Source organism: Pteropus vampyrus, unplaced genomic scaffold (assembly GCF_000151845.1).
Source record: "Pteropus vampyrus isolate Shadow unplaced genomic scaffold, Pvam_2.0 Scaffold11, whole genome shotgun sequence".
NCBI lineage: Eukaryota > Metazoa > Chordata > Mammalia > Chiroptera > Pteropodidae > Pteropus > Pteropus vampyrus.
The window spans coordinates 3,537,940-3,565,078 of record NW_011888792.1 but is presented as its reverse complement, the minus strand read 5'-3'; the positions used below and the strand labels follow the sequence as shown (position 1 = coordinate 3,565,078).

General features: G+C 33.3%; 1 protein-coding gene and 1 pseudogene across 1 annotated transcript in view; one reads left to right on the top strand and one right to left on the bottom strand.

Moving 5' to 3' along the window:
- XRCC4 (X-ray repair cross complementing 4) overlaps positions 1–27,139 on the bottom strand; it is a 235,231-nt gene that overhangs the window by 26,200 nt on the left and 181,892 nt on the right. The window lies entirely within an intron of this gene.
- On the top strand, positions 2,722–2,841 carry LOC111731962 (annotated as a pseudogene).

Below are 27,139 nucleotides of genomic sequence, written 5' to 3'. Positions count from 1 at the left end.
ATCAGCCAGAGTTAATGTTCCATCCCTGTACTCCCACTCCCCTTCCCGCATCCCTCCAATAGGGCTCTTGTTGTATCATAATTATTACTTTTTGTGTTTGTCTCTAGCACGAAATGTTGAATACCTCAGTATATTCATTTCCTAAGACTGCTACAACAAATTAGCATATACTTGGTGACTAAAAAAACCCACACATTTAGTTTCTCACAGTTCTGGACCCAGATGACCAAAATCAGTATCAGTGGTCCAAAATCAAGAGGTTGGCAGGGCTGGGCTCCCTCCATACCCACTAGGGAAGACTCTGTTCCTTGCTTCTTCCAGCTTCTAGTGACTGCAGTATCCCCTGGCCTGGAGCCACATCACTCCGATCTCTGCCTCCACTGTCACCTTGCCTTCTTTCTCCTCTTCTGTCTGTGTCAGATCTCCCTGTACCTCCATCTTATAAGGAAACATGCAGTTGCATTTGGGTCCACCTCTATATTCCTAAAAATCCTAAAATAATCTCAGGAATCTTAACATGATCACATCTACAAAGTTTTTTGTCATATGTGGTAACATTCACATGTTCCGGGGATTAGGATGTAGACATCTTAGGGAGCAATTAATTATTCTGCTTACCATACTCCATGAGAGGGAGGTATCTTATTCATGTTGATACCCTCAGTCCTCAGCATATTACCTGGCACAGAGTAGATGCTATGCCATTGTGGAATAAACAAATACATACATAATTTCGCTGAGGTTTTAACTACATATAAAGTCATGAAAAATTATGAGTTTACAGTGTTCAGTAGAATTCAGTATTGAGAAAAACTGACTAGAGGCTTTAACAGGCTATTAGTAATGTTTTTAGTGGCCATATATAGTGAATAACTGAATTTGTTTTGTAATTAGGTCCCCATTCAATGTCTAACAATATTCAAGAATTATGCGGACATCAAATAAGGAAAAAATTCTCCAGCAGCACGATTTGCACATAATTAAGTGACTGTTAAGTGTGAAAGTATCGAATATATAGTAAAATTTAAAAAATTTACCAGGACAGGCTCATTATTTTTTCAATTAAACATATAATTCACATATTTACAGTTATTTTTTTAAAGGATTGTTTTATTCAAAAATCATAGTAGACAATGAAATACTCACCAACTCATAGAAATCAACTGGATCTCTCAGAGATTGCATATGAATGCCTTTGGTGAATGTCTAGCTGGTTTCCTGGTCTTTGTGACATTTTGGTTTAACTTATTCATGAGCAATGAGGGACAGTATCACAACATAACTTTTTTGCATCTTGTTCATGGTTGATAAACGTCTTGACAGAGGCCATTCTTCAGGGACTAGCACATCTCTGCAATTATGTTCCTATTTATATTTCACAATTCTAGTTAATGCTGTGAAATAAGCCGTCCATACCTGTGCCTGTAAGGTGGACAAATCTAACTCACTTGGATACTTTATGAGATGTCAAGTTGTTTGTATGTTTGTTCTCTAAAATGTACTTGAGATTAACAGCAATTTGAAAAATAAAAAAGTTAACAAATTAACCTTATTAATAAATATATATTGTGGCATATAAGACTACCAAAAAAATTCAGTCTAAGTTTTTCTATATTATTAACATTAAATGTTTTCATGAAGGATGAAGAACCTAAAAGCTCTGATAACACCTATTGTCAAAAGAGTTGGAGATTTTCTTGATGTAGTCTGTCTGCTATTCCAAAATATATGATGAAATTTGTGGCGAATTTTGCAACTCTAAAAAAATGAAGTGAAACTGATATTATTGTAGTCAATGCTCAAAGCATTTATTATTTTATTAATAGACAACACTATTTATTAAAAGCTGTTACCTATATCATTTAAATTACTATTTCTATTGGGGCACAGAGAATGCAGACTATTAATAAATAACAATTTCACTAACAATTAGAACTTTTTATAAAATCAAATGGTTTTCTTTCATTAGACCATGTTTTACCTAAAAACAGAGTTAAAAGACAATTATCAAAGTATAGATTACATTACTTTTACCACTCTATTAGAGCAAGGGATATGATTTACTTATCAGGCTGAAACGGGTTTTTTTAAAATATGTCTAACATGTGCTATGATTATGCTTTTAAACCCATTTCTCATTTGCCCCAAGAATACTGTCCAGTGGAGCAGCATTTACCCCAAGATAATTCATGGATTACAGTCCTAACCTTATCCCCAAAATTTGCCACAAAATATCTTGCTTTTATTATTATTTTCTCATTGCTCTAGTATATCGATAGTCTTTGGAAACGAATGACATCATTCTATTTATAGCATTCTGTTTTTAGTACTGGTATTTCCACTTATAAAATATAGTAATTCTTGATTGCTGAAAATGTCAAATCCTAGAAAACATAGCATTCCTATGTGTGATGTTAAATTAACGCTGGTGGCAAGCTGCACTTTTTTTTCTAAATGAGAAAAGGGTTAAAGAAATATACATTAAAGTAACATTTACTAAAGAAAAAGTCTACAGTGTAACAGATTTTATAGTATAAAAAGGAGATATCTGGACCGAGGATGTGATTAAATAATAAATAATACTGAAGAATAAGATTTTCTTATATTCTTGTCTGGATTTAAGATGTCTAGCAATCCTCTACTCATAAGTATCAGTAACAAATAATATACAAAAACTACTATCCTTATGAAACATATTTTAGTGAAAAAGAGAGATAAAAAGTGTACAGCTATGCTACCCTGAACAAGCCTGATCTTGGTCTGATCTCGGAAGCTAAGCAGGGTCAGGCCTGGTTAGTACTTGGATGGGAGACCACCTAGAAAGACCAGGTGCTGTAGGCGTAAAAAATAAAAAAAAATAAGGGTTTGTAAGCTGATAAGGTCCTTGCAATCAGTGAGATCAACCAAGGGTTGCCTCACCAAAAACAACAACAACAAAATAAATAAATTTCACGTAATATTTTAGTAAAATTTCGTATAATATTTAAAATTTTCTTCCATTCCATGGAAAAAATTTAAAAAGTAACTAGACTGGGAGTAGAACGATAGTATAATATTAAATCGTAGGATCAAACTGATTTTACTAAGAAGTTGAAATATGAGCTAAGATACAAAAGAGGAGCAAGTCAATATCTAAAGAAAGAACATTTTAAGCAGAGGAATGTTTGTGCAAAAGCAGGATTATAACTGATGAGTATGAAGAATATGCAGGAAGCTGGTGTATATGGAGCAGGGTGAGCAAGTGGGAGAAGAATAGATAAGCTCAGAGAGGTAAATTGCACAGATAGGTAAACACTGGGGGAGCAGCAACCTCACATAAATATCCTGCAACAGTAGACTTATTGCATGCATCATAGGAAATCTTTACAATGAGATACTTTGGAGCCTTTACCAACAATGGGTTAGATCTAAATGTGTTCATATTAAAAGATCTCCATGGACAGGTAAGAACTGTGCATATACCATGATCCCATTTGTGTACATTAACATATGGTTTTTTATGTCTGAAAAAAATGTTTTCCAAAAGGATACATAAGAAAGAGTTAATAGCAACCTTTAGAGAAAAGATTCAGAGGTGGGATGGAGTATGAGAGAGGCTTTTATTGTTCATTTTCTACTTTCCTGTACTATTTTTCCACCATCTCTATATATCATTTTACTTTAAAAAGACAAGAAAAAGAGTTATTTGTATATCTGCGGCACTGTCTTTTCAGTCAAACCTCTTCAGAAACATGTAAGAATTTTGCCTTTTGCCCTTTGGATGCCATCTCAGCATCCTGAAATGAATTTTGCAAGTATTTTGTTTCCTAATTTCCTTTCTCAAGCTTATTTCAATGATTTTACTAAGTCATGACAATTTCACTAAGAAAAATCAGTTCCTCAATTTGAGCCTCTTGGCTACCTAGCAACCACATCAATCTTAACACTTCTATTCCCATAACTTCTCCATTGTGACTTTGTACCAAACAACTAGAATCACATATGTGACTACATCCCCTCTTCCATCCTGCAGATAAGCTATGTCCTCCATCAGCCAGAAATGCAGTTCCTGTTCTTCTCAGAAAAACAAAGATGCAAGACTCCCCTCCTACATAATGACTCTCTGAATTCATTTCCAACTTGTTTTTATCACTCAAAACTTCCCAACATAATTTATCTGGCATTAATCAATTGCAGGTATCAATTCTGTTTTACATTAAGCATGTACTCTGTAAGAACAGGGGCCAAGGTTTTCCTTTCTTTCGTATCTTCCTATCTTGATCTCGTATGATGCTCCTCATATAATGGATGTTCTATCCATGGAACCTATGAATCTTACCAGTTTTTGTATATTGTGAGTAGAGAATTGCTAGACATCTAACTTAATTTTATTAATTTGTATTGCTTAGAAAATAAGTCTATAAAAACATAGGGAATGAGGAAGTCTAGAACGGACATAAAAATACCTCAAATCCCTTGTGTTGAATTCTGTGGGTTTTTCTGTTCATCTTTCATTCCACTCTCTAAGATAACCTTTTTCTACTGCAGGGGCTGGAAAGCTGAAAACTGTATTTCCCAGTCCCCTCTGTAAAACTATTGAGATATCTGGAAGTTGAAAAAGAGGCAGAGAACACCTTCTTGAATCATTTTAGTATCCCCACATCAAGCAAAGTCTTGATGCAGAATAAGAGGCTTTTCTGTAGCAGATTCCTAGCCTATTTTCCAGCTGTCTGTGTCAAGAGGCAGTTGTGACAGAGGTGGTGGCCCGGATATATGTTTCCATGGCCATCTGCCAATTTTGAAGCTATCATGCAGAGGAGCTTCCCGGCAACTATATTAGAGTTACATTAGTGGCTTCTTGTGTTCTGATGCAGCCTGGAGCAGATTATTCTAGAGCCTAGTCCAGGCTTTCCAACTTTATGAGCACCTAATGCCATATGTGTATTAATTGTCTGTTGATGGCTGACACAATAGAAATTTACTCGCTTACAGTTCACAAGTCTGAAATAAATCTTACATGGTACTGCTAAAATAAACCTGCTCAAATCAAGGTACTGTGCTCTCTCCAGAGGCTCTAAAATAAATTCATTTCCTTGCATTTTCCAGTGTCTGCAGCTATATATCTTACATTACCTGGCTCATGTCTCCTTCCTGTATTTTCAAAGTCGGCAGCTTAGTATTTTCTCTCTCTAACTCTGCTTCCATCACATAGTCTCTTTCTCTTCTGTCTGAAATCTCTCTCTTCCTCTTTCTAATGAAGACACTTGTAATTGCATTTAGGGCTCATCTCGATAATCCAGGATAATGTTTTCATCTCAATATCCTTAATTACAGCAGCAAAACCCATTTACCATATAAAGTAACATTCATAGGTTCCAGGGGTTAGGCCCTGGATACCATTGGGAACTATTTGGCCTGCCCCCAAGCCTTCCTCTTTCACATGTTACTCTATAGAGGAACATATTCTCAGATTCCAGGCATTAGGAAGTTGACATCTTGGAGGGATTGGGGGAGAAGAGGCATTATTCTGCCTGCAACAGAGAGGTGCATAAAATAAAACTGAAAACATGATAGAAAACTAATGAAACTTCCCAGGCTGCCAGGAGGACTTTTTTCTTTATCATCTTCTCCGCATCTGGCCCATTCTTCCTATTTAACTCTGCCTCCTGCTCTCCTAGATAAACCTGCTAGAGCCAATCAAGCCTCAACAAGTGACCAAACTGCCTCCTTGCCTTTGGTCATCTTGCTCTTCTAGGTGGAATGGCCTCCTCCTTCCTCTTGATACAGCTTTCATCCTCCCCCATTATTGCAGTGACCAACAGAAATCCTTCTTACTCCTTAAAATTTTCTCCCATCACTTCAGCTGAAAGGGAGTTTGGGGATCCTGTAGTGTTGCCTTTACCATCATAAGATTTATGAATGTGTACAGTTATCTTCACATCTGACCACAACTTTATCCCTAGCAGGAATGTAAGCTCCCAGAGGTCAGATACTCTATTAGTTAATTAAGTATTTGTAGTTAATTATTTGTCATTCTTGAATATACCAGAAGAAAATTCACACTAAGCTTAAAAAATATGTCTATTCTTTTAAACAGTGATTTTTAAAATTGAGATATAATTGACATAAAACATTGTGTAAGTTTGATGTGTACAAGAAGTTGGTTTGATTCATTTATATATTAGAATGTCTAATTTTTATGTCTAGAACATGTGTATTTTTTCTTTAAATTTCCTGTAAAAATTTGTTCTGAAATTCTTATTAATTTCTTATGCTTGCATTTTGTATTTAGACCAGTCATCAATTGTAGAGAGATAGATGGTATGTAAAAATTCCTTTTTTTCCTCAATCCTTAATCCATTTATGGGGAGGGCCCAAAATAATTCTTCATGTTCAAAAAGCATATGAAAATCACATTCCTATAAATATTAATAAAAGTAGCTTAACAGAGTCCAGTGAAAATTTCAGTTTTGATATTTCAATGTTTGTGATTGCCATGAATAATAGCCTTATCAGAATGGCAAATTATATTTTCTATGGATAATATTCTCTAAAGATCTGATCCTTGCTGTGCAATATATGAAAAGGATGGTTCACATATGATGAATTCTCACACATGGAACTTTGGAAAACTCCAGTATTGGGATAAAAAATATTAGATGATGGAAATAATTATGAATCAAGACTAAATTGCACAAAAATTTAATGATTATGAAAATTTTAAATTTAATGAATACTTGTGGATTATACAAGGAGTAAATGTTAGTTTGAATCATTTCCTTTATAAAATAAAATTATGATTATATTTACTGTTATTTTGAGTTTAGAAGATATTTGATAAGAGTCTTCTTTTATTAGGTAAGAATGTGACAAATATCATAGGTACTTATATTTTCTTAGACTATAAAGAATACTTTCAAAGAGAGCTTTTGAATTAAGGACAAAAAAACACATTCAAAAGTGTGGAGGACTCTTGGCATTGACCTTTCAAAGAAAACCAAGAAACTATTTTGTAAATGCTTGTGTGTGTAATGTGCTGCTGAGTCAGCTCTGACTCCTGGCAACCTTATGAAGGAATGCTGTCCACATGTCCTGTCTTCAACAGCCCTGCTCAGCTCCTGCAGACTCATGCCTATATCTTCTGTTATGGAGTCAATCCATCTCACATTTGGTCTTTCTCTTTTCTGGCTGCCTTCTATTTTTCCCAGCATTATGGTCTTTTACAAATGCCTATATCCATGTATTAAACAAGATTTGCATTTTCTCCAAAATATAAATGGTTAAAAGTGGCCTATTTCTGTAATATGATATTAACTTATTCCCAGACACATATTTTTTCAAATATCTCACACATATACTATTTCCTTCCATGTGTCTATGCTTCTATCCATTCACCTATCTGTGATCTTTATTATATTAAAAGAAATAGACTGCTCACAACGAGTCAATGCTTTTACTCACTGGACTCAAACTTCATTTTATTGGTGGAACTCTTTCTTCAAACAAAAGCTTGTATAAATCATCTAACAAAATAGTATAAAGCTGAACTGCTTTGGAATGAAAGAGAGAAGGTAGGAGGAAGACTCATTTACCACCCGTTTCCTTGGTCCTCCAAAATACAGTTGACAAATTTTGGGGGCTTTATAAAACATAGTTGGAAAAAGGGGAATATATAATATAATTTAATGAGATACAGAGTATATATCGCATGCTTCACAAAGACTTTCTTCACAAATGTTAAAATATAAGGTTCAATCACTTAGTGTTATTCGCGCTGGAATTTTCTATCTGGAATTCCATATGGTTCTAGACAGCTAATCTTTTGCAGTGTGTATATTTAGTAAAGAGCTGTATATATAACTACGAAATGCCTCCTGGCTTTCACCTTCCTTTTGCAGTTCTTTCTCAACCTTCCCACTACATGCTACATTTCAATTAAAAAAGAACTGCTAATGGCAGCAGGTTTTATTAATCAGAATAATACTTGGTTATGGAAGTGACTGATACTAAATAAATTCTGATTAATTTTTATTAGATAATTTCTCACCTATAGATGTAAACTGTCAGCCTGTCTGGTGTCTATTAGTTAAACTTTGACATGTATATATGTACATATATGTATATACATATATTCTTGTTTTTTCATTGTACACAAATTGAAAGAAAAAGATTTTCCATTTCTTTGTTGTGTGTTGGACTATGTAGGAAATGTTTGTGGACAATTCAAAAAAAGAGGAACAAAGTTCCTGTGGATGTTTTGTGTATCCTGGCATTTGTGTTGATAGTTAAAGTTCACTTCCAAATAAATAAAACTCCCATGATCATAGATTTGATGTGTGTCTAATTTGAATTTTGGTATAAAGCTTCCCGATAGTCACAACTGAGTATGCCCTCCACCCTGGTCTATGACACTCTGCTTATGATTCTCTTGAAACAATTTTAAAAGCTCTCTTTACAGTTTTTTTAAAACATAAATCCTGTTTTACCTTAAAAGTATAGATTTTGTGCATTTGTTTATCCCTTTGCTAAATTATAAGTATATTCAGGGAGCTACATTAGGGAAAGTTGGTAGCTCTTTGGTGTTTAACGTAGCGTGAAATCTTTCAGAACTGTTTGTGAAAGGGCCACAGATAGAAATATTACCTATTCTCTACAACTCCTCCCCTGCCCCCAAACCCCAAACAACTGTTGGAAACAATGTATAAATTTTTAGGACAAATGAGTAAACATTACTAGTTTGGATTAAAGAAATTAAAAATCCCATCCGAATTCCCTAAACACTTTTAGAATTCTTCTATTAGTAAGAAAAGTATGCTATATTGAAATATTTTAGGAAAAATTTGTGTACCTTTTTTCAATAATTGGTCATAGAGCTCTAAGTCTAGTCTCCAGAGGCTAGAATACATGACAAAGAAAGGGAGAGAAGGTAAGTGTGCTCTCCCTCTGGCATAGTAAAAGCCTTGTATCCCAATACAAGCAATTCTGACTAGGTACTCTCACAGCAATGAGTAAAGTCTGACTGAAGAGCTGAACACTGAAATACTATGAGTTATAAAATTTCCCTTCCTCCTTTCCCTCTTTTTTTGGTGTGTTCTGTTCTTTGTTCTGTATTTTATGCCACATGAAGGAAAAAAGGAAGCCACAATGATGAGTCAGGGTTTTCAGCCTCTCTAATAAAGATGCTGCCCCAGCTAAAGCACTTCAGTGATGCAGATTCCTATTTCTTAATCAGTCCTTTCATAGAGCTGGTGAGGGATACTGACGTGCGCCTTTGCCTGCATCATCCACATTCCATCAATGCCATGTATCACTTAATTCAAAACTCCTGAACTATGCAAAGTATCAAACAACAATGGCTGGGAACTATGTCATTGCATTTCTATGATACTGACACTTCCTGTTGATTATAAAATTATTCTTGTAACATAAAATCTTAATCATTTGGCACTTAAAAAGCCAATCTTAAGAGAAGAGTCCACAATGTTAAGAGATTTACTTGATTACTTGAATGTTTTAGGTTTGGCCCCTCTTTAAAATGTGCTATAAACTCTAACATGGGAATTCAATAATGATCTGTGATTTCATGTACTAAAATGTTTTTCTTTTGTCTAAAAGGAGATGAACATAGAAAAGACTAATTAATCTTGAGTAAATTTTAATGTGATGACACATTCTATGGTTTTTAATAACTATTCATTTTCCTATTTCTTGATCTTCATGAATATTTATTGATAGATATATAAGCACTGATTATTCATCAGTCTACATAGGTTTCATAACAACACTTGATGAGGACCACATGGTTTCTGCTCACTATGAATTTGCAATCTTCAGGAGAAAATTCACTAGAATGTTCAGGGATAAAATTTTTGGTATGGTTAATAGTTTTAGCTTTTTTTTTTCTGGATAACTGAGTCCTAATTAAAATGATGTCACCTCATTTTGGCAAAATATATCCTTCTATTTTCCTGACTTAATTAATAGAGACTGTAGATCAAAATTTAACACCTCTTTAAGTAATCACCTTGAGAATCAGTTCTCATTGTCTTGTGATTCTGAAGAAGTAATCTGAAAAATTTTGGACATTTTTATTTAACAAAATAAAAGAATCTTTCTCTTTTTTAATTAATTCTGCTTGAATTTCTAATTATTGAAGCCTTGTATAATTAAGCTGTAGCTACATTCAGGAAGTATAACATTCAAAAGAGTCCATAGTGCTGGGTCACAAAAATGGAGATGATGATTCCCTGAGATCTCTGTGTAACCTAGAAAAAGTCCCTTGATTCCTCTGTCCAATCCCTGCTTTTTAAAACGGCATCAACAATAAATCTATACTACATACTCCACAGGACTATTGTAAGGGTAAAATAACAACAACAACAACAACAACAATAATAATATAAATATATGGAACATAAATAAAAGTAGGTTAATATTTTATTTTTATAAATTAGAATAACATGTTACAGTATAGGCCCTACTAGCCAAGTATTTTACAACAATTTATTTGAATTGATATTTCCCAATGAAATGGCTAGGTTGCTTTGTTTACAGAGGCTAAATTATGATGGTTTCCCCCATTGCTGAATATATTGTTTACTGAGGCTAAATTATGATGGATCCCCCCATTGCTTTACTTTGGTGTTCTCTGGCAAATCTGGGTTAATTTCTCCAGAATAACCAACTTTGAAAACATATTATTTATATTATGCTAAAAACTACAAACAATAAGGCAATAAGACTATTTTATAAAATTAGAGACATGCATGTGAGTATATGTTTTTGATTTCTTACTATGACCTTATCTCAGAATATCTTGTATTGGCTGTTTTCTAAAATATTCTTATACTGATAGTTTTATGTTTAACAATTTATTAACTCATATTTGAGAATAGGCTTTTTTGTGTATGATTTTAGTTAGCAATGTTTTACTGCTGCAGACATATACCTTAACAGTTATGGTAGACAAAGCCATAACTGTAAATTCTGTTTTGCACAGTAAATTTTTTTCCCAGGATAAACTGATTACGGAGTAATCCAATTTATAGCATTTTGTTAATTTTTGAATAGGCAACACATGTATTTGGTACAAAAATTTTAATGGTACAAAATGGTACACGAGAAATAGCTCTTTCATCCATTCTTATAACTTTAGCTAATAGATATCTCTAAGAACCAACTACTGCTATCAATTTCTCAGCCATATTTCCAGAGATGATTCTAATGAAACAATATTAATGCTTTCTGATCTATATATTAACCCAGTCTAAGTTAATATGGTAGGCCACGGAATAGGACACAGTTTTCCAAAGAATATAAGTCCTTCAAAATGTTCTATCTAAAAGAGTTTAGTTACCCAATCATTTGAGAAATACAACATATTCTTAACTCCATTTTGAGATTTAAATTAATATCTTAAAAACGGTTGAGTTTTTCAGGCAAAAAATGTGTCTAACTTTGTTTAACTTCGCTTTTTCTAAACGTATTTTCCACAGAACACTTCTTCTTCCCCTTCAAGAAAACTAATAAGCAGCCTGTAAAATTAATTTGTTAGGTAGAACTAAAGAAATCTGAATACACTATGAACTTTATTGTAACAAGTTATCAATATTGCTTTCTTAACTATAATAAATGTACCATACTAAAGCAAGATGTGAATAACAAGGGAAGCTAAGTGTGGTATATATAGAAATACTCTATATTATCATAATTTTTCTGTAAATCTAAAACTGTTATAAAAAATAAAGTCTATCATAAAAAAAGTTAATTTGGGAACTGCAAATGGAACATGAAACAACAGTAATAGGCGGTTACGAAACCCAATTTCTTAGCTCTAAAGAGTCGCTGCTGGAAAGCCCTGGTCAGCTCAGTATAGTTTTTTCAATTGCAAAATGATGACTAGGGTTTATTTAACAAAAAAACCTTATTTGTTAATGTTCACAACATATGAATGAGTTAGTATTAGTCTGTTTCTGTGTTTAGTTTTTCATCCAAAAATTCAACTTTCATTTGATAATTCAATTTAACAAATACTTTCAGATATATCATACAAACCAATTTGAGTCTTTAAAAAAAAGTTAAAGCTTTTTTCTGAAGCAGAAAAAATATTATTCCTAGAGTCTTATCTAAGTATCGATTTATGCAAAAATTGATAGTTTTGTGAAAATTTTATAGAAGCAAGGCAAAGATAAATATCCTCCAGAAATTATCTAAATAAATACATATTTAGGAGGGCACTCAACTCTTGATTACCTGGTAGAGGATAACTAAAGTAACAATATGTCATAGAGAGTGTATCTGTGAAGAAATTAAAGTTACTATAAATCTAGATAACATCTACGTTCCAAAAGATATTTGTAGTAACGAACAGATGGTACAGAGCTGACTACGGTAACCTGACAGCCTAGGCCCTGTCCCTCAGCCCATACAACAATACTTGTGGTATATTCTAAATCTGTAGAGCAAGGACTTTGGTTGAAGTTAGGTAAGGGTAGCGATGAAAGAGAAAGGAGGTATGCGTCTGCTTAACTCAAGTCCCATGAATACAAGGGACCTTTACTAAGATGTAAACAGCCTTGTATTTTTTTGACAGACAATTTATGTGGTCTTAAATAAAAGATGTACTTGTATTACTTTTACACTTTTAGATAACATCTGTGAACTGTGTTCTGAAATACTAGATTATTAATAAATTAATATTGTGTCATATTGCTATTAGTTTTGTAGTTTCGTTATAACCACAATTCTTGGCAATCGGTAGTTTCCTTTCTATCTATTCATCACCTCAATTATGCCAGTTAATCAAGGGTGACTATAGTTGAGTTCAAAGTAATTAGTTTTACTATATTCACAGATTATTTCCTTATTGGTCATGGGTCATCTGTAAATATTATCAAAATTTTCCTTAATTATATTTATAACCATTTTGAACTTGAAATTGCACTCATTTGAATCATTACCTAAAATCCTTCATTCTTAAACAGTTTACTCCACATAGTATTAACTAAATATAAGTAGGCTTTGCGGTATTCTTTGTCTCTCTAAATGAATTTTCTATTGTCATTTGCAGGTTTTTTGCTAGATTATACTTGCTTTTTACAAGTTATTGCAGTATAAAATTAAGAATATTTTAGTTTTATAAAAGATTTGCCGTAAAAGTAATCTCTCTTTTATAATTTGGAAGTAATGTAAATTATTGCTGTTACTTATTTTTCTTATACTTTATTATACTACCACAATTATAATTAAAGCTCGCTCATAATAAACATTTAGTCACCAAACAATATTTATGTGACGTCTCCTATACTATATATTAATTGCTCTTATAAAGCATGGTTTTGCTTTAATATTACCCACAATGAGATGTAGTTGAAAACTTTCTTTATATATGAATAAAATTTCCCTCATTTTCCTTTATTGCTAGGGACACAGTATGGTATAGAGCATGGGCTTGAAATTATTATTACCCAAGTTTGGCTCCCTTCTTTACCACTTATTTATTATCTGTGACTCTGTGTGTCTTCTCATGGATAAAATGGGGATAAAAATACTATCTCATAGAATTAGTGGAAGGTTTAACTGAGGAAATATAGGTAAAGCGCTTTGAAAAATTGTTACTAGAAATTTATGTGTCAAAATAAGCTTTCTTCTTGCCAGCTAATTAAATGTACTCATAAAGTTATTCTACTTATACCTTTAGTACAATTCTTGCTAAATTTTAGCTTCTGAATTTGAATCCTTATTTGCAAGATTTGAAATGCTAGGTGTCTACATAATATCTGTTGCTTAAAAGAACTGAAAATGCTGGGGGTGTGGGGAGAGCGCAGCGCGCGTACAGTCATGATTTTTCCTTAATATCACTGGAGAGCTGGTAAAGTATTAAAGAACTATTAGATGAAAATCAAAGGGGAAGCAGGTCCCTAGAGAGGTAAGGGGCATTGAAGTCTCCTTCCTCGCCCTTTAACTTGAGGACATTTACTGGAATTTAGTGAACTAAAACTGCAGCTTTCATGGCATTGTGGTGCATAGGTGAGAAGAAAGGAAGCTCCAGGCTTGCCCAGAGGGGAGACCCTCCTCCATGGACAGAATCACTCAGCAACCACAAAGCTGCCCTTGGGTATACCTGCAGTCCAAATTAAGGTGATTTGGGTAGTTAAAAGAAAAAAAAGCCCTTGATGATGGATGTGTTAACTCAATGGTGGGAATACTGTCACAGAGTATCAAATTATCATGTTGTACACTTTAAATATATTACAATTTGATTTGTACTTAATTACAAATTTGATTTGTACTCAATTATACTTCAATAAGGCTGAAAATAAACAAACAAATAGAACACCTCAAACCATGTAGTTTAAAGTGGTCAAAGACCAGTAGTACCCCTACGTGCCAAAAGCAATGACAAATATTTTTTAGGGAAAACACCATACACTAGGCCTCAAAAAAATTCCCACAAGAAATTTTTCAAGAAAAATAAGTATCACAAGTAAATCAATATTCATAACAAAACAAGGCTCATAAGTGAGAAGAGTAGAAACAGGGCAACAGAAACTGGTTGTGAAGATTTCAAATGTTATGACAAACAAGACAAGAATAAAATAATGCTTTTCAAGAAATAAATACACTTAGGAATAATAACAGGAAATTATAAAGATTGACAAAGCAGATTTGAACAATAACCATGTACAATTTCTAGAAATAAAAAATATAAAACTTGAATTTCAAAATTAAATGGCTGGCTTAACAGAGATTAGTCTCTCATACCTGAAGGGAGAATCAGTACACTGAAAAATAGGCTAGAAGAAATTATGCAGAATTCAGCAAAGAAAGTCAAAGTAATAGGAAAGAGGTTTAGAGACATGGAAAATTGAGTGAGGTGGTCTAACCTAAGTGTAATTTGAACTCCAAAAGGAAGGGACAGAGAGAATGGGGCAGAAGAGATATCTGATGAAATAACAACAGAAATTTTCAGAAATAATGAAAGTGACCAATCTCTGTTTGTAAAAATCACAAGCAAAATAACCAAAAAGAAATTCACACTTGGTTGTATCATTGTGAAACTGCAGAAAACCAAAAAGACAAAGAAGCAATAATATTAAAAGCAGCCAGTGAGAAAAGGTAGATTATGTACCAAAAAGTGATTGTTGAGACTGTCAGCAAATTCTCAACTTCCTGTGAAACTAAAATTTTGGCATGACAAAAGAAAATAATTGCTAACCCCAAATTCTAGCTCCAACAGAATTTTTTCAAGAACAAAAGTTAAATACAATCAATCCTAGTACAATGTGGATGTGAACTATGTGGGTCCTACTTATATATGGATTTTTTTCTCAATAATATAAATGTATTTTCTCTTTCTTATGATTTTCTTTATCACGTTTTCTTTTCTCTAGTTTACCTTATTGTAAGAATGCAATGTATAATAAATACATAAAACATAACATGCATGTTAATTGACTATTTATGTTATTGGCAAGGCTTCCAGTCAACAGTAGGCTATTACTAGTTAACTGGAGGAGTCAAAGGATACTCAGATTTTCGACTGTGCATTGCTCAAGAGTCAACTATAAAGATATTTTCAAACCACTAAAAATTGAGAAAGTTTGCCTGTAGTAGAGCTTCATTAAAAGAAATTCTGAAGAATGTATTTCAGATAAATGGAAAATAATAATCCCAGACAGTATGTCTAAAATGCAAGGAAATCCATAAAATGCAAGGAGAGCCATAAAATGCATAAATTTGTAGCTAAATTTAAATGAGCACTGACTTTATATACAAAATAATAATGTCTTTTTTTAAAAAAAGACAGAATTAAACTATCCCCAAATATACAAGGATAACATGTAAAATTAGTGAGCTATTTGAAATTAAATAAATTTAAAGGAATTAAAGTTTAAAGAAATTAATGTCTTCTAAATCACTTGTCTGACAGGAGCAAATGAGTACTTGATTGACTTTATACTTTCATAAGTTAAGAAAGCATGTTAGAATTTTAGAGTAGCTACTAAAAAAAGAGAAACAGTATATTTCCTCCAAACTAGTAAAAGATAAAAGTTAAAAGACAAAAACTATCAGATGGGAATAAAAAACCCCAGCTAAATGCAATATAACCAAGAGACTTCCAAAATGTAACAAGGATAGAAAAACATATACCAGGGAAATTCTAACCAAAAGACACCTCATATGGTTATACTAATATCTTTTATTGAGATGAAAGCATTACCAGAAATAGTTAGGGCTATTTTACAATAACAGATTCTTCTCTTCACGAAGATAAAACTATTTTATTTAATAATATAGCCTCAGATTGACAACTACAAGATAACAAGGACAAATTTATTATCGTAGTGGGAGATTTTAACACATCTTTTTTTTCACAGAATAAGTAGCGGAAAATGGGTATGAATATAAAAGATTTTAATAATAAGATTAACAGATATGACCCACTGAAAACACAGAGAACACTTTACCCAACAAATGCAGACATAATTTTTTTTTCCAATACATATAAAACATTTATGGTACCATAAGACAATTTTCAACAAACTTCAAAGAACTGAATTCATATGATATGTAATCTAAATTCTGCCACTTACTAGCTTTCTGATCTTGTTAAACTTCTTTAATCTCTCTTCCGGTCTCCTAAACTGCAAAATGGCATAATAATATGTACTATACTAAAGCTTTGTAAACAGACAGAAAGAGATGATGCATTAAAAGATTCTACAATGCAAAGAGAAAAAGTGAATTTTAAACTGAATGAATTTAAACAAGGAATAGCATGATTAGATATGTTTTAGAAATATAATTTTGGCAGCAAAGTGGAGAATGTCTTAGAGAAAAGGAAAACGGGGAGCAGGGAGATGCATTGGGAAGAAATAACAAATCGGATGAAAAATAATGATGGCTTGAAGAGGATGTGAAAGGACATGTCTTTACAGATATTCATGTTCTTATTTAACAATTTCAGTCCCAAAGAGAACTAACAGAAACTAGGTCCACTAAATACATGGTTATTACTTCAAAATTCTTTGCTAAAGCACATAATTTTTTCATTCCTTAAAAAAAAAAAACAATTTAAGAGCCAGTGTTTAAAGGCAAATATCTTTATGACCTATGAAGAAAGGAAACTGAGCTACTGTATCTTTATTTTGCATATGTATTTTTAATTAAGTTTATTTTTAAAGAATTTCATAATCAAATTCTTTAATGCTATCTAAAGTTTATAATCCTCACTGGTAGGTATTTCTTATTCACAACCACCCTCCGCTTCCTACCCCCCCCCAAAAAAACATAGGCTATGCTATTTCTGTTATCTGTTAACGGATACTTAAAAATACTTACAGATTCATGTATTCACTCAATAATCTTAGAAAACTCTAGAGAAAATGTTCCTAAGCATAGAGTTTTGAGGAAATTCCATTAGAAAATTCAAATGAGACAAAGAATAAACAAAACTCTCTATTTTCTTTATAATTTTAATTTATAAGGAATTTGGCTAATATGAGATGCATGTAATTTAAATTTGAATGAGTGAAGTAAAAATTATTCTGCACAACACTTCTGTGCAGCACAAGCATTCTGTATGGAAGAGGTTCCTCCATAACTTGGTTTCGGTTTTTTGTTTTTTATCATTGACTCAAAGCCCACAAGTGGTATGAAGCGTAATTTAAATTTAGGGAAAATAACACCTGGCTAGTGTAAATGATAGTAATAAGAGCAGCTATTGCAGGAAATGCCATAGTGGCATATCCTTGCCAAAAGAGTTTTTATTTCTCACAGTACCAATTCAGTTTTCATCTGCATGTCCTATTCAAGAGTGTCATAATTAAGGTGAAAGCAAATGAGGTGCATTCAAAGTAAAAGGGTGTGCTGAAATAAAGTGGTGGAATCAGATGACGACAATAGGCAAAGGGGAAAATGTTACTTCAAGGAATTTCACGCCTTATCTCTCTCAAATCATTTTACAAATCTTCCAAACATTACATCAAGTAAAGCCAAATTCAAGAAAGATTTTTCATTTATATAATTTACACTTTGGCATAATTCACTGGTGCTGCTACTTAGAAAAGAGAGCAGAGGAAGAAAAGGAGACCAACATCATCCTTATTTGCTACTTTTATCTCCCAATGGAAAGTGTCAAATTCTGTCTTGAACCTGACAACATATCATCCTTTTCTGCTCTCATCTGGATTACAACAGCCTCTTAAATGGCCTTCCAAAATTCCACTCTTGCCCACTTTCAATCAGTCTACCACAGAAACGAAAAAGTGATCTTTTCACAAGGTATATCAAAAAATTAAATAACAAAATTCACTGATTAAAACCATGCAAAAGTTTCCCAAAACACGTAGAATAAAATCCAACTCCCTTACTTTGGCCTCCAGGCTCTGCATGCTCTGGCTTCTTTCTAGCTCTCCAAACTACACTCAATCCCCTATAACCAACCATGTGTGTGTATGTGTGTGTTATTTCCTATGTATGTTACTGTCTACCTAACCATTCTAGGTTTCTTCTCACCTTAGCACCTTCTCTGAATAACAGATCAGGCAGGCAGAAAATCAGTAAGGATACAATGGACCTGAATAACAATATCATTCACTTTGCTTTCACTGACATTTATAAAATCCTCCATCTAACAGCAGGATACCCATTCTTCTCAAACTCACATAAAACAGTTACAAAGATAGATCACATGTGGGCCATAAACCACACCTTAACACTTTAAAAAAAATATAAATCAAACAAAGTATGTTCTTAAACCATAGTGGAAGTAAATAAGAAATCAATAACAGAAATTCTATAGCTGTAAAATCCTAAAATATTTAAAGATTAAACAACATACTTCTAAACACATAGGTCAAATAAGAAATCTCGAGAGAAATTTAAAAATATGTTGAAGCAAATGAAAATGCAAATACAAGTTATCAAAATTTGTGGACTACAGGAAAAGCAGTATTTAGAGTGAAATGTATAGCCTTAGATGCATATATTTGAAAAGAAGATCTAAAAATCAATAACCTAAGCTTCCATCTGAGAAAACTCGAGAAAGAAGAAAAATTTAAGCCTAAAGTAAGCAGAAGAAATAATAAATATTAGAACAGAAATCAATGAAATTAAAAACAAGATAACAATAAATTCTACAAAACTAAACACTGTTTTTGAAAAGATAAATAAAATGTATTACATTAGACAATGTATTTGGAAGTGCCTTGTAAACTGTAAACACTTTATATAACACTGCATTTTTTCATTCATTTAAAATATGTTCAAATAAGTAAATTAAACATCTTAAAGAGGCACTTAATATATTACATATGGTCAAAACATTGATATCAATCCACGGTCTTTTGAATATTATATGGATGAGGATGTATCATGAAGATTTTATTATTCTATTTCTAGATATCTGTCTGCACTTCTGTTCTGCATCATTTATAATGTGAGCAAAGAAAACTGCATTATAACATGGTATTGGAAAGTTGTCATGCTGAAATCATCAAACGTCAACATTAATAAAATTTAACTCAGCTTTATTTTTCAACCCGTAGGATGAACATTTGTGGAATAAGGCATAGAGAACTGTGCTCTCTTCCCTTTGTTGGCCTAGGACCTTGAGTTGTAAATTGCTTGAAAATACAGATTTCCTTGTCAGATAGATAAGCTTTAGCCAATGATTTTACACCAAAGATTTTTTCTCTTTTTCTTATATTGTCTCTGAAACCTTATAAATGGTCAGAATACCAAGTTTACTACAGATCTTTTTAATATGTATGCCTTTCCTTTCCAATCTCCTTTCTAAGACCATGTTGACTAGAACTGTGAAAAGAGGGCAGGACAATGGGGGTGAAGAGTCAACAAAAATGTGCATTACTCCCTAGCGATATGTCTTAAAAATCCTAGATATGCAACATATATACCAATGAAATTTTAATCCTGCATAGGCCAGCCTGTAACACTGATGATCAATAAATTTATTATTGGTGGCAGGCTTTTACTGCTGATTACATCATTTGTACAACTGTGACCAAGTACTGTCAATTTTACCTCTTTTACATAGTCTCTGTCCCATAATTTTCATCTAGTCTTCAACTATTTTAGGTGCTCAACTCGTTACCTTGCATTATTGCAATGACCCTTTATTGTACACCTCTCTGCACATTCTTCCCTGTCTCAGTCTTCTCATATACTTACTGTTTCCAGCTTGTTAGTTAATGTGTCAACTCGCTAGGCTAGAGTACCCAATTATTTAATCAAATACTAATCTACGTGTTGCTCTGAAGGTATTCTGTAAATGTGGTTAACATCTGTAATCAGGTGACTTTCAGTAAAGGAGATTACTCTCAATAATATGGGTGGGCCTCATCCAACCTATTGAAGACCTCAGACAGAAACAGGTTTCGCAGAAGATAAAATTTTCTGTGTCAGGACTGCAGTAGTAACTTCTGCCTGAGTTTCCAGCCTACCTGCCTGCACTGCATATTTCATACTTGCCAGTCCCAATTGTGTCAACCCATTCCTTAAAATAAAGCACTTTATAAGGGGGAAAAAATGGCGTAGATGATAGAGGTTCTGTTCATCCCTCTGGCGACCAAATCAAAGTGTGATGGAAACAAGGAGCAGCAGCAAGGAAAAATCTTCTGGAAGCTAGATGAACAAGCCATACATCTAGGTTGAAATCCAAGAATCATCCTGCAATGGCAGAAGGTAGGATGGGGCGAGGACAAAACTCATTCCACCTTTTCAAACCAGTGAGTGTTGACATTGTTGTAGATATTGAAGAATGAAGCCAGTGGTACACTAGCAGATAATCAAAAAATATCTGAAAAATATTAGATAAACATCTAAAAAAAAAGGCACTTAATGTATTCAGTCTTTGAAGCAGAAAAATGTCAGGGAAAATAACGGCAACCATTTTTCAATAATACAACTCATATCTGTTTAATTTATAGTAAACATCAAAATTAACAAGAAATTGTGATGGTAGAACTGATTTTGATAGCAATATGTGTTCATTCAAACCTCACTATCTGTTTCCACAATAGAGTGAAATTTGCTATCAGGAAGGCCTGTTTTAGATATACCATTCAGACATGGGTCTAAATCCTTAGTTTGCCATGTATTGTTGGGAAAGCTCCTTGTATCTGTTTCTTCATATGTCAAAGGAGAATAAGATCTACCTCACAAGATCGTTGTAAAGACTAGAAGGAATGAATCTATGTAGTGTATTGGTGGAAACATAGCAGATACCAAATAAATGGTGGCTGCTGGTATTATTGGTATCATTTTATTGTTATCGCAAATGGAGATAGCTTCCTATATTTTAAATAGTACGGCTTAGAGAATCACTTCAGAGAGCCACTAAAAAAGGGTGAGGACCACTGTTGGTTGCTTTGGGCACAGGATAAAGGTGACAAGCTGTCAGACAGAAAAGCAAATGCGTGAGTCAGAAAGGTCAGAGAACTGTAACAGGGAGCTTATTTAGATATTTCAGACAAGAAGTTGATTCGTTTAAAAAGAAAACTGAAATTCACACAGACAGACCAATTCATAGTCCATTAGTCCCAAGAGTCAGATTTAGTTTTCAGTCAGAGATGTATTATGCCAAATTATTCCATCTCTAGAACCTCGCCCAGCTACGAATATTATCTTACTGACCAGGAATTAAGGGCTGGATTCTTTAGCTTTTCTAAAGGACACATGCCAAGAGCAGGGGATATCTTAGACTAATCCCACTTCTCGTTCAAACAAACTTTGAACAAAAAAACAAGCTCCTGTGAAAAGTCATGTTTTTAGTTTTTGTAAATCAGGTGGCACATTCCAGGAGGGTGGAGTGAAAGCAGAGGCAATCACAGTCCATGCCTCCACCCCTCTGAACAAAGCTCAAAGGAATTACCAACAAGACCAAAAAAAAAAAACTATATGATGCAGAAGTACAAGAACATACTTGTGGTTTTCAACTGAATTTATTACTTCTAATTTATCAAGACTAATGTGATGAAACAAACAGCTCCCCGCTTTGACTGATATAAACTCGCTATGCAATATACCACCACAGCCAACTCTCTTGGATCACTGAGTATTTCCCAAACTATGAACAAATTAGAATGAGTCTGAAAAGATGCTTACTTTCCATTCCTTTGTTTCTGTCAAACAGTAAGTCAAAACAAGCTATTAAAAAATATTACATAGAGATTCCAAAGACAGTGTAATGACCTGCTTTTATTTGCAAAATAGAACTGAGTGTGCCATTTACCTCTCTTTATCCCTTCTCCTTCCCGATAGAGTCTAATAACTCCCAGACCCCATCTATACATGCTTTATGGTTTTAAAAATTATTTTATTTTTAATTCTACAAGTCATACATGACTGTATTTAGACTGTACTTCATATAAGGCTAAAATCTCCTCGGAGATATTCACAGACACCCCCAATTTCAACCTCCACCTGTATCAGAGGTAGCCATAGTTAACAGTTTATATGTAACACTTAAGAATACTTACGTATCAATAGAAAATATTTACTATTTTCTGTTCTGATTTTTACTAATTGCCATTATAATGTATGTACAACTTTGAACTTGTCTTTATTAAGCCCTAAGAAATTCTAGAGTACATTCATTTATAGCAGCTATAAGATTAGTGGCAATAATGCTGGATACCAACAGAATCTAGGCCTCTGTATAGCCAGGAAATTTTACGCATGTCACTAACTTTGTTATATTCATTTTTGAATAATCTTCCATCTCCTTTCTTATGGGTTTTGTGTAAAAACTAAATGAAGTAATATCTGTGTAGGTGTGTGCTTTAAAAGCTGCACATCTTTATATATAAATATTATTTCTCAAATATTATTTGAAACATAAAATCAGGTAGTGCTACTATTCTAAAAGTATATGCTATAGGTATTTACTTTAAAATTTTAACCAAGAATTGTCAAAAAATATTTAAATATTAAAACTTTTAGCTAGTAGCACAGTCATTCCTAGCTTTAAATAATTAATTGAAAACACTGATATATCAAAAGTTTAATCATGAGAATGATATCTGCATATAAGTTCAAATTATTGTTTACAAATCTGATTCCCTTTTTATATCCATGAAGTTCTGTGTTCGATTCCCAGAGAAAATAAACAGCAGTTCTAATGTAATAAAACAATTAGAATTACTAAATCAGAAGAGGTTGCAAAACTATGACATTTAAAAATATTTTAAAATTTACCCCAAATCTACCACATGTAGTATTCAAAGGAATTATTTTAGTTAAAACAACTGTATAAATGATTCCAGTTTAAGTTACAATCTTTTAAACAAAATGTTGTTTATAAGCTACAAGCCTGAAAGGTTTGCTTTGCAAGTAAATTAAGACATTAAGATTCTCAGGGGAACTGGCTATAATAGGATCTTTATAAAGCCCATCATTTCTAATTTTTTTTCATGAATACGATCATCAAATAACAAATGATATCATCTTCACCTTAAATAAAACCTGCTATCCATGTATTTATTCTGATTGCTTTTCATTATAAATTACTCTTTTTCTTTTCTTTTTTCTTTTTTGGCCGTGCGTTGTAGGAGATTTGGGGGGAATAACTGATGTTTCTGAACCTTCTCATTATCCATTATTTGAACACATTACCTCACGCTATTTCTTCAGAGTCTTCAAGCTCAATTTTCACTTTGTAACATTAAAACGAAAAAGAACCATGGGAAAGTACTGACATATATACATACATGTAACAAATATTACACAAAGCCATTACATTTTTGGAGGTGTCAATGTGGTCATAGCAAGATAACTCAGAAATGAGTTAAGATCCTGAATCACAATTACAATGGAGTGCTTCCCAAGTACATTCATGTCTGAGAAGGAAGGTGGGGCAGATGGAACATGTATCTAATGTCTACCTTTTAGATGCCAAAAGTGAAGGCAAACTGCGAGAATTATTTGAGGTCAATTTAGTTCAACACTAAATTATAAATCTGAGTGAACATACATATTTAATGAATTAGTGGAATAAAGTAGATTATAAAACTCTAATTTTATAAATCAAATAAAATTTATAATGACAATTTTAGAACCTGTTTTAATGCCCTCGATAGAGAAATTTTTATGGTTGGCACTTCAAAAAATTAGTTTTCATTCACAGGGAAAAGAAATAACACGATGATAGATAACCCAATTAAGTAGACATAAGTGAGAGAAATGAAAATTATGACTATGCATTTCACACACTGGGTGGATAGCAGAAAAAGCACATGAAACCAGAAGACCACTGGCTCCCAGCTCTCGCTTCGATATAGTTGAAGTGGTGATGTAGCGTGAGATTTTTCTGAGATGGTTATGAATGCACTCCTATGGAACCCTATACTCCTAAGAAATACTGTTATAAATCATTGGCTTAAACAATTTCCTAATGTTGGTCATTTAAACTGTCTCCATTTTTTTTTCCTACTACATACAAATAATATTCAGATCTTTGTGTATGTTCATGGCTATTTCCTTAGGATAAATTCCTGGAGGCAGAATTTCTGTGTCAACTGGTTTTACGGCATTCATTGTCATGCCAACTGCCTTTGTTGATCACTTTCCCCCAATCTGGGGAAACGGGCAGAAGGTACCCATTTTCTACTGTGCTTTTTGAATGGTAGCTAACCCCATTTGTAGCATTTGAATCAGATTCTTCTCCTCTCTGACATGTTTCCTCATCTTCCTTATGATGACAAACACGTTGCTATTAAATGTCCTCTTTGAAGTATCAATAATTCCTTTTGGTTAAATGTCATTAGATGCCTAATGGATTAGCCGTTTTTTGCTGTCTTTGGACAATGATCCGTCAGTCAGCTTCTATATAGGAATGACTAACAAAGCATATATCCCCTTTGAAGAAGAAAACCTTTGTAACTGGCACTTTAGGACACTGCATGCCTTTGTTTCTTTAAGTCTTGGTAATATGTATTTGAGCTTTCATTAAAAATCTATTCAAAGCAGCCTCTGACCCTAGATTCCCAAAAATGAACAGTACAGAGCAGATTTTCAAATAAAAAAGAGATCCTGGAGATCTTCTAATCTATGCTCATTATTTTACAGATGATGGTACTGAGGCTCACAGGGGCTCCTTCAAGTCCAAATTGTAATAAAAAGACAAATTATATACTGCTTCTGTTCTGAAGGAGTTTACAGCCTAGTGGGGGATACCAACAAATAAATCAACAAATATTATACAGTGTGATAGAAGCTATGGGAGAAAAAGGTGGTGTGAGTGTATCAGAAAGGTAGGTTGGGTGAGTTTTCTGAAGGCAACAACTATACTGTACTTTGAAGGAAGTGGATGGATCAGTGAAATAAAAAAATGAAAAAGCAGGATGGCATCCAGGCAAGGGTAAGCGTAAAACTTTGGAAGAAATTGGTAATTTTCAGTGCTAAAAAGAATAAACATTAAAAAGTGGCTGGAGGGGACGCCGGTGGGGGAAACGAAAATTCAAATGTCCACGAGTTACATGAACGAGTGAAACTTCATGGGTGAGGACTGTGGTAAATTAAAAGTTAATGTCCTCTCTAAACAAATACTGACTGTTCAGTCACATAGCTGATTGCTACCATATATGAGGGGATAATAATTTACAATAATTTGTAATTTCAAGAGAAGCCAGAATTCTCCTAATTTTTAAATTAATGTTGGTACCAAAGTTTTAAGAAAACCTGGTACACACCAGAACAAACACACTGTGAGCTGAATTTTGCTAACAATTTGCCAGTTCATAACCTCAGGGCTAGAAAGTTAGGCAGAGGGCAGCTCATGAAAGATTCTGTGTACTAAGCGAAGGGGTTTGAATTTTATCCTAGAAATTATAAGGACTCATTAAAAGACTTGAAGTTATTAACATCTTGGATCATTCTGGCAGCTGTGTGACGTCTGGAAGGAAGCTATATAACCAGATCTTCAACCAAGGCAGTAACAGGGACGTGGAAAGGAGGAGACAGATTTGAAAGGTGTTAAACAAGGCATACAGTTTAGTAAATTATACAGTTGAAATTTGAACCCAAGTCTCCAACTTCCTTAACTTGATATTCTTATAACTGTATCAGCATTGCAGGATGTCTTTGTGAGTGGAATATTGTTTAGTTTGCAAATAATAAGGTACAGAGGCAATTCTTTGCAATGTTAGCTTGGAATACCAGAATTTTTTCCTATAGATATTATTAGTGTAGTATAGGTAAACACTACACTAAAATAAACTCCAGGAAAGAGGATATATAGAGAAATTATGAGGAGATAGACAGAGGGCACAGACACTGACCATGAAAAAAGCCCCTCCTACCATGCTTTCTTTGGCTAACATTTGATGCCAGTTTAAAGTAAACAGTGTATGAAGATATTAAGTCTTTAGAAAATAAACAGAAATGACTATCTTACTCTATTACCTCCTCAAAAATTCTATAACTAAAAATTACTCAATTTATTAGTTTCTGGATCATCTGCATTGTGGTTAATCTCTGCACACTTAATGGGAATAAAGATGACAACTTTAATTTGGTTAGTACATTTTTTAGTTCAATGAATAACTAAGCCAGACAACAAGAAAGTCAAATGGAAAGTGAAGTCATTAGGTGGGGTAAAGTGATGTTAAATCTGAGTGTTTTCTCTCAACCTTCTGGATGGGAGCTGGACTCCAATTGTCTTGACTGGCACAAGATGAGCTTATAAAAGAGCATTTATTAAATAGCTCTGAGAATAATAAAATCTACTCCTACTACCTGCTTAAGAAAAAGATAAAAATGCTACGTTTTTTCTTTATTAAACAAAATATTAATTTGCTTGTAAAATTGTTGAATAATCTTCCTAAAGTTTCTAAATTATACAACTACATTGGTACTCAGAGAAAATAAAACTTCCAAATTATAACATTTGGAAATATGTTATCTATTTGTAAGTTTGTAATAATATAGCTAAATAGTGGTTTATTCTGACCCTCGACTCTGCTTACAATAAAGGTGTCAATATTCAGCTCATGGTAGTGGCATTAAACTTTCAACCTTGTCGTGACTATTTTTAAAATAGCACTGTGATGGTACTAAGAATGTGCTATAAGTGGACAAGTTTCTTTATTCTATCTGTTGAAATAGTTTAGGTGATACCGCAGGAGCAAATACCCCAATA